The 9,440-nt window shown below is 39.8% G+C and overlaps 1 pseudogene and 1 gene segment (V, D, J or C); both read right to left on the reverse strand.

The window, feature by feature from the left end:
* Positions 1–9,440, reverse strand: part of LOC118116397 — an 86,923-nt gene that overhangs the window by 46,827 nt on the left and 30,656 nt on the right.
* The window catches only part of LOC124852604, a 47,937-nt pseudogene that overhangs the window by 27,560 nt on the left and 10,937 nt on the right, over positions 1–9,440 (reverse strand).

The following is a 9,440-nucleotide window of genomic DNA, read 5'->3' on the forward strand; positions in this document are numbered from 1 at the left end:
AATAAACACAGAGAATATACGCATGCATTATAAAACACATTGAGCTTCATACAACCAGCAATATCCTGCAAGTTTTAAAACCAGAATAATCAGACAATTTTGCTATTTATCAATTTCATTTGATGACTAAATGCTGCCAGATATTTATTTATCGGATTTCAAATGTCATTTAGATTCTTAAGTTACATTCTCATCAAATAGTGATATTGATGATATTAGTAATCACACATTCAAAAGTGTATTACCATACAACACTCTACACATCAGAACATGGATGGAATAATATCTAATTAACTTTATGCTAAATGTAATTTCCCTTTAATTTCTCAGGTTTCATTATAAACTTTTACTTCTGTCACTTATTGACAAAATAATATGAATTATGAGGAAAGTCCTACAAACTACTAACGTGGATACTTTTGTGATTTTACTATTTTTTCAATGTTCAACTAGAAGTCAGCATGGTTTTCATGCAGATCCACACAAGAGAAATTACTGTCTAAGTAGAAGTAAAACACAGATTTACATTAATATCTTTGCCATAGAAAAAATAAAACAGAAGCAGATGTTGGTGATGATACATTTTATTTTAGTAGTAAAAATAGAAACGTGAAAATAAACACGATATGAGAACATGAAATATTTATTCTTGTTTCAAAAGCAGCACAATACAGCATTGGATCATTATAATGAGTTAAGAAAGATATGAAGACAGTAGAGCTTGCAGAACACATGTAATCACTGACCTGGCTGTGCAGATAATGACTCATCAGGTCGCTCTACTCCGAGCAGCTGTCAGGGTCCAGTTTGAGCGAACAGGGCTCTGTCCGGGTCAGACTGGCTCTCACAGCTCACTGAGCCCGCCTTCCTCCACTGCTCTGCAAGGAGGCTCATGGTGCTGCTCCAGCTGTAGTGGCCGCCTCTCAGGACCCCCGGGCTGTGAGACACCCTGAGGAGCTGCTGCTGCCCCCACCTTCCAGCCTCCAGGCTCCAGGCTGAGGGGAAGCCCCCGCTGGCCAGACACACCACAGTGGTGACTGCCCTGCTGCAGCTCTTCACTGAGGGAGGACGGCTGGGTGGGGCCGCATCACACCTACTGAGGAGAGAGAGGGGAAAAGACAAGGACAGATGGACAGTGTCGACGTACAGGTGATTTCTTTGTATGTTATAAAATGAAACAGAAGAATCTCTACTTTCGTTAAACATCATCTACTCAGGTGTCAGACCATCAGCCGAGAGGGTTCGGGTGTTTGTCGTGACAGAAGGTTCACTGATAATGATTATTGATGATTATTGAGGACGCCTTCACATCTCTTTCAAACGGGTGACAGTGAATAACTCGGTCTCTGAGATGATTTTCTTCGTTTAAACTCACAGAGCTGAAACACTGGTGCAAAACAGTTCAAACCTTGTCGCCTGTTTCTTTCATTTTTCACCACATGAAGCGTGACACAAAGCTGAGCTGCATCTACTGATAAAATCCTGTTTATGTTCAACATCTGATTTTTGTGCCAAAATATGTTGACTAATCTAAACTAAACATTTTTAAACAGTTTATGATTTTTAGTTTGAAGCTTGGAGCAATTCATTTTAAAAGTTTAAACGTGAATAAAATCATCATTGTTCATGAAAATAGAGCGAGACATTTGTTTTAGTATGTTTCCTATAAATGTATTAATCTGCAGAAACTGGATTACGATCAATAAATATTGATCTGCATTTCTTTTTCAGATATGATTACCTTAGATTCACCAACAAAATTATCAGCTGAAGTCAATCTCTGAACTTGATCAAATTCTTGTTCATTATTTGAGTTATAAAATGCACAAAAGTAAAATCTCTGCACTTACAGTCAATGTCTAGTTTGGTTCCTCCACCAAAGTGAACGACAGTGATACAGACTCATTAGGTGCTCGTATAAAACTTCCTGCACCGTGAACAACAGTCTGTCCACTGAAGAGTCACTTTGTTCTCTGGTTAAACTACACACTTACACTTAAATATTATATTGAGCTAATGTGGCTTGAAATTTCATCAAGCATTTCAAAAATAAAAATAAATATTTGTTAACATTTGTTACTTCTCTGAACATTGAGAGACAAAAAGTTGATTTAACTTTGTCATGACTAATATTTCAAAAAGTAGTTTGACATACCTGAAAGCTGTAAAACAAACAGATGCTTCAAAAGAATTAAACAAAATGTTTTTTTTTAATTTATTGTTTGCCTTCTCACTCTGTAATCCAAGGGGAATGAAACACACACACATTTGCATCAATGAAAGGACACAATTTGAACTAGATGCTGACGACCTCAATTCTGCTTCTTCATATTTAGTGTAAACTACAAACAGCAACGTCCTGAGTTTGGTGTCCCACGTCACCTTCATTAGTGCGTCAGAGACAGAGTGGAATCATTTCCATAGAGGAGGCTTTGCATCGTCAGCTGATCCTCCACTGGAACTGAGAAGCTTTATAGTCCTGTGACTCCAACTCTGCAGGACTCAGACCTGGCCAGTCGACCACAACCACCATGACTCTCATCACCCCTCATCTGGACGCTTGGGCCTACAGCTTCACAGGTTCAGTCACTCAGCAACATTTCAGACGTGATGCTGCCTGTTCTCTCTCTCTCTTCACCTCCACGATTAATGTATGATTTGTGTCAGGCAGGATGCAGCTGCCAGGCACTGTGACTCAGCCTCCAGTCGTGACATTTACTCCAGGATCCACTGTCACGCTGACCTGTAAAACCAACCCCAGTGTTTATAGTTCTGGTTCTACTTATTATTTGTCCTGGTACCAGCAGAAACCTGGACAGGCTCCCAAGCTTCTTATATACTATGCATCAACTCTACATTCAGGAACTCCCTCTCGATTCAGTGGCAGTGGCTCTGGTTCTAGCTTCACCTTAACCATCAGCGGTGTTCAGGCTGAAGATGTTGGAGATTATTACTGGCTCCTGCTATGAAGGCGGAAAGTTCACACAGTGATTTAGAGTCACACAAAACCTCAGTCAGTTTGACTGAAGTGAACTGGTCTGCTGCAGCTGCACAGAGAATAACTGTCCAGTGAACACAACACAAGTCTTCAAGCAGAGCGACAATGAAGCTAAATGTCCGGAAACAAACTCACAGTTTTAAATGTTCAGAAATCTCCAAACAAAGCCTCATGCAACCAACTTTGTCATTTTAGATTTTTAGTTGAAGACTAGAACGTCTAAATGTGTGTGTAAGACGAGCCTGAGGTGGTGGGAGGTTTAACTTAAACTTTATTACTTCACTATCATTTACGTGGATGCAGAAGTCTGCACTTTTTCATTTAGATGAAAAAATATTTGTCTGAAGACTGTTGTGATTTGTGGTTCATGTGTTTCTTTGTAGGGGGTGTTTGGGTCAATGTAGGTTCCCCAGGTCCCTTTTGCCTGAGGCCCCTGAAGTCCCTTGAAACGCCCTGAGTCCTACAAATGAGTTTTCATGGTGATTCTCTGTGGAGCAGTGAACGCCATGCTTGACCGGCCGAGTTGCACGTGGTTGTAAACGGAGCTGCATCAGAAAACCTGCCTCAACTAGTTGCTCTACAGAATGAGTTCTGCACAGAAAACTACAATAAATATACAGAGAATATATACGATGCATGAGTAAAAACACATTGAGCTCATACAACCAGCACATCCTGCAAGTTTAAAATCAGAATATTCTGAAAATTGTGGTTATTTATCAATTTAGCTTGATGACTAATTTGTTGCCAGATATTTATTTAATACCCTGAAATACACAGATTCTGTTACACTTCATCAAACAGTGATATGATGATTATTATAATCACACATCTCAACAGGCAGCTACCATTAAGCACTCAACATTGATCAGAACATGGATGGAACAGAATATTCACTCACTCTTATGCTAAATGTGTAATTTCACTCTTTAATTTCTCAGGTTTCATTATAAACTTTACTTCTGTCACTTATTGACAATAATATGAATTATGAGGAGTCCTACAAACTACTAACGTGATACTTTTGTGATTTCTGCGCTTTGTTCAATGTTCAACTCAGAAGTCAGAAACATGGTTTCTATGCAGATCCACACAAAGAGAAATTACTGTCTAAGTAGAAGTAAAACAGATTTACATTCATATCTTTTGCCGTAGAAAAATAAAACAGAAGCAGATGTTGGTGATGATATATTTTATTTTAGTAAAGTAAAAATAGAAATGTGAAAAACAAATGACACAGAGAACATGAAATATTTATTCTGTTTCAAAAGTAGCACAATACAGTATTGACTGTCATAATGAGTTGAAGAAAAAGACATGAAGACATGGATTGTCTATAGATTCTACATATTTTATATTTAGTCATCCTCTTACATAGACTGTTTATAAATATTAATAATATATTATTATATTATATATATAGCTATTATATGATAAATATATTCTGAGACAGTCATATCGTATTTATATCTATGTAGACCTTATATCACTTCATCATATCGCAACATGACTGTATATATCTTTATATAAACTGCATATATCTATATATAGATACACACAGACTGTATTCAAATCTATATAAACCTTATATATCATTATATAAATCAGACTGTCTATACCTTCATATAGACAGTCTATCTAACTACAATTTCTTTTAGGCCTCATGATGCATTTCTGCAGCTCTTTTTATTCACATGGTTTTATCTTTATTAGGCAGATGCAGTTTGCTCAGTTTTTAGCTGAATTGACATGTTAAACTTTATTTATTTTACAAAGTCAGGTCTGAATGATCTATATCAAAACTTCGCTGTCACATTTAGTCTGATTGATAATTGTATATTCCCAGAGGTTGAGTATCACTTAACAAAACCGAGGCCTGGGGTCACTGCTGAGGTCAGATGGCTGATTACTTACTTTTCCTAATACTAGAGCTACAATGACTGATGTAAACATGGTGATGAAAAGGTTGAACAAGGACAGAAACTTGACAGACAACTCTGTGTTAGCCTCACTCCAGACTGCTATGAACCTGTGTGTGACACCCGACAGTCAACCCCCCTTACGGCCAACATTACTGCAACAACACGTTCCTGTAGATACATGCTGCACAACATCAGGAGAACACGCCCCTTCTCACTCAGAAGGCGGCGCAGGTTCTGGTCCAGGCCGCTCTGGTCATCTCACCCCCTAGACTACTGTAACTCCTCCTGGTGTCTATTTGCTAGTGCCATCCGACTTCTGCAGCTCATCCAGTAAATGCAGCAGCTCGACTGGTCTTTAACATAAATTCACTCACACTACTCCCTCCTCCGCTCCCCTTCACTGGTTACCAGTGGACTGCCCGGTCCTGCTTGAAACATTAGTACTTGAGTACCGTGCTGCGAACGGATCGGTCCAGTCTACATCCAGGACATGGTCAAATGCTACACCCCAGCCCGCTCACCTGGGCTTCTGCATCTCCTAATCGGCTTGTTGCTCCCTCACTGCGAAGCAACACTAACAAAATCGATGACTGTTTGCTGTCCTGGCCTTGCAAATGGTGGAATGATCTCCATTGACATCTGGGACAGAAAGTCATACATCTTCCACCGCAAACTAACAACACACCTCTTCCGACTATACCTTCAATAAAAAGTTTAAACTAACACATTAGTAGCACTTAAATGGCACTTAATTATAGCACTTTGTAGTTTGGCTTGAAGAAATTCTACTTTCATCTTAAGGTTCTGGGTTTGTACCTCATGGTTGAATGCACTTATTGTAAATTGCTTTGGATAAAAGCACAGCTAAATGAAATAATAAACAAAATCAGCCTACACCAGATGATATTGATATGGTGAACTGCCAGCAGAGGGCAGTGTGCACTACTTATAGACATGAAGGATATTTCTGAGGGAGAGAGTTACTCCCAGAGCAAGTTTCCCATTTCAGTGTCTCACAGTTGATTTAGATGCTGAGGAAACAAAAATCACGGTTAGATTTGATACATTTCTTGGTTTGGGATGAAATATGTCCACACAATAAATCACATTCAAAGGTTTTCTTGGTAAAAAGCCTTGAAGACAAATCCTCCCATGTGTGCAGACTCAGAACTTTTCAGTCAGACACAGGAAGCAGTTCTTCATGTGATGCATCCACATGTTCTCACCAGCTACCTCTTCCTCTCAGTTTCATAAAGACAGGTGCACCCAAATGTATTTGCACACCCTTATGCATCACGCTCCTCAGAGTTAAAGTCACACAGAGTCTGAACTGCTTTTCTACGCACTTCACAACAGGAAACTGCATCAGGATGATGTTGGACAGTAACTCTGAGTGTCATGCTGGTTTTTTCTGAGTCAGGGTGAGATTTTGAACGTGGTGGAAATGTGTTTTCTTTATTTTCCTCCACAGGCTGTTGAAACTATTTCTCCTGATGCTCTTTCATTCATTTCTATTTTGTAGTCTGCTGCCAACAATTTCACCAGACTGACTCAGTCAAGTCTGTTAGTCTTGGGAGGGACTGTGAACATCGGAGCTACAGGGAGTTCTAGATATTGGTGCTGACCTCACAGTTGGTACTCTTGTGAAACCTGGACAGGCTCCTGCTTCTTATTTACTCAGCATCAATCCTTAATCCAGGAACTCTCTCGATTCAGTGGCAGTGATCTGGTTCTGAGCCACACCTAACCACTGCAGGTGTTCAGGCTGAAGATGTTGGAGATTATTACTGTCTCGAAGCCATATAGCAGCTATGTGTCTGCCACAGGATTTAGAGCCGTACAAAACCTCCTCAGTCTGAAGACTGAAGTGAAACTGGTCTGCTGCAGCTGCACAGAGAATAACTGGTCCAGTGAACACAACACAAGTCTTCAAGCAAAAGGAATCGAAACAGAACTGAAACAAACCCCATTACATAATTTCTCGTTTTGTATTCTCCTCATTCAGTTCCCGTTTGAAGCTACTGACCGAACCTGGCACTGTGACATCAGTCCAAACAAAAAGCTCCAGGTTATTGTTATAGATTTCAAATAAATAAGCCAATGCTTCATATGTATATCCTTCTACTGACGTGCAGAGAAGACACAACTGAAACCATCTCTGCAATTGTCTGGACACTGCAGTGATCACACTGGAGGTTTTAAAGTGCAAATGTTGAAAGCAAAACAAAGACAATGATTTATTGTGACACACAGTTTTATTCAATGATGACAGATATTTTGATGAATGAGTAGGTTTTTTCAAAATTAGAATTAAACTAATTAAAGTAAGTTTAATTTAAAATCGACGAAGATAAAGCAGAATATGCAGATGATCACATTGAAAAGAAACATGGATACAAAACCTGTGCAGAAAAAAGCTGCAGAGAGGAGATGCAGCCTAATAAAGAATCAGCATTTCATGTCAGACAGGAAGTGCTGTCGCCCTCTACTCCTCGAGCGCGGCCGGGCCCAGGTTTGAGCGACAGGCTCTGTCCGGCCAGACTGGCCTCACAGCTCACTGGGAGCCCGCTTTCCTCCACTGATCTGCAGGAGGCCATGGGTGCTGCCCAGCGAGTGGCCGCCTCCCCAGGACCCCGGCTGTGAGACACCCCAGGAGTTGCTGCCACTCCCCACCTTCCAGCCCAGGCTCCAGGCTGAGGAAGCCCCGCTGGCCAGACACACCAATATGGCACTGCCCTGCTGCAGCCTCTTCACTGGGAGGGGGAGGACGGCCAGGTGGGCCGCACCACACCCACTGGAGGAGAGAGAGGGAGAAAAGACAAAGGATGAGGATGAAGGAAAATGACGTACAGGTGATCTTGTATACAGTAAATGAAACAGAAGAACTTCTACTGTTGAACATCATTCACTCAGTGTCAGACCATCAGCCGCAGTGGTTCAAGTGTCAATGTGGCTGAGAAGGTTCACTGATAATGATTATTGATGATTAGAGGACGTCTTTCACGTCACTTTCAACGCAGTGACAGTGAATAACTCGTCCCGAGATGATTTTCTGTTTAAACTCACAGAGCTGAAACACTGGTGGAAACAGTTCAAACTCTTGTCGCCTGTTTCTTTTCTACTCTTTTCACCACGAAGCGTGTGAACACAAAGGAGCTGCATCTACTGATAAAATCCTGTTTGTGTTCAACATCTGATTTTTTGTGCCAAAATATATGCTTTGATCACTCCAAATCCAAACATTTTTAAACAGTTTATGATTTAGTTTGAAGCTTGAGCAAATACTTCATTTTAAAATGTTTTTTAAAAGTTACGAATAAAAATCATAATTGTACAAGAAAAATAGATGAAACATTTGTTTTATATTTTTCAATATATGTTTTAATCTACATAAACTGATTACGATCAATAAATATTTATCTGCATTTCTTTCTCAGGATAAGGAGATTACCTTAGATTGATAAAATTCAACAAAAAATTATCAGCCAGTCAATTTAAACTTGATCAAATTCTTGTTCATTATTTGATAAAAAGTTAGAAATTATCAAAGTAAAAATCTCTGGTACTTACAGTCAATGTCGAGTTTGGTTCCTCCACCGAAAGTCCGTACCACAGTGATACACTCATTAGGTGCTCGCATGTATCCTCCTGCACCGTGAACACCACGGGAGTCTGTCCACTGAAGAGCTACTGTTCTAAGTTAAACTACAATTTACACTGAATATTTATATTGAGCTAATGTGGCTGGAAATTTCATCGACTTAATAATAAAAAATATATATTTGTTAACATTTTTGTTATTACTTCTTGAACATTGACAGACAAAAAGTTTATTTAACTTTATTAAGTGGAATTAATATTTCTAAAATAGTTTCTTGACATCATTTTGAAAGATGTAAAATAAAACAGATGCTTCAAAAGAATAAAACAAACTGTTTTTTTAATTCTATTGTACGCTCACTCACTCTGTAATTAAGTGAATGAAATGGAGCACATATTTGCATCAATGAAAGTGACACTATTTGAATCCAGATGCTGACGAATCTCTCAATTGTGCTTCTTCATATTTAGTGTGAATTCAAACAGTAACGGTCTGAGTTTGTGTCTCAGTCAGTCACCTTCAGTCCGCCTAGAGCAGAGGAATCATTTCTATAGAGAGAGTTTGCATCACACAGATCCCTCTCACTGAACTGAGAAGCTTTATAGTCCTGTGACTCCAACTCTGCAGGACTCAGACCATTGTCAACACAACCACCATGACTCTCATCACCCTCCCTATCTGACGCTGGCCTGCTGCAGTCACAGGTTCAGTCACTCAGCAACATTTCAGATGCGTGATGCGCTGCCTGTTCTCTTCACCTCCGCTGATTAATGTATGATTTGTGTTTGTGTGCATAAGACGGGAAGCGCTGGGGTGATCGTGACTAGCCTCCGGTCGACATTTACTCCAGGATCCACTGTCACGCTGACCTGTAAAACCAATCCCCAGTGTTACTCACATTAATTATATGTCCTGGTAC

Source organism: Hippoglossus stenolepis, chromosome 10 (assembly GCF_022539355.2).
Source record: "Hippoglossus stenolepis isolate QCI-W04-F060 chromosome 10, HSTE1.2, whole genome shotgun sequence".
NCBI classification, from domain to species: Eukaryota; Metazoa; Chordata; class Actinopteri; order Pleuronectiformes; family Pleuronectidae; genus Hippoglossus; species Hippoglossus stenolepis.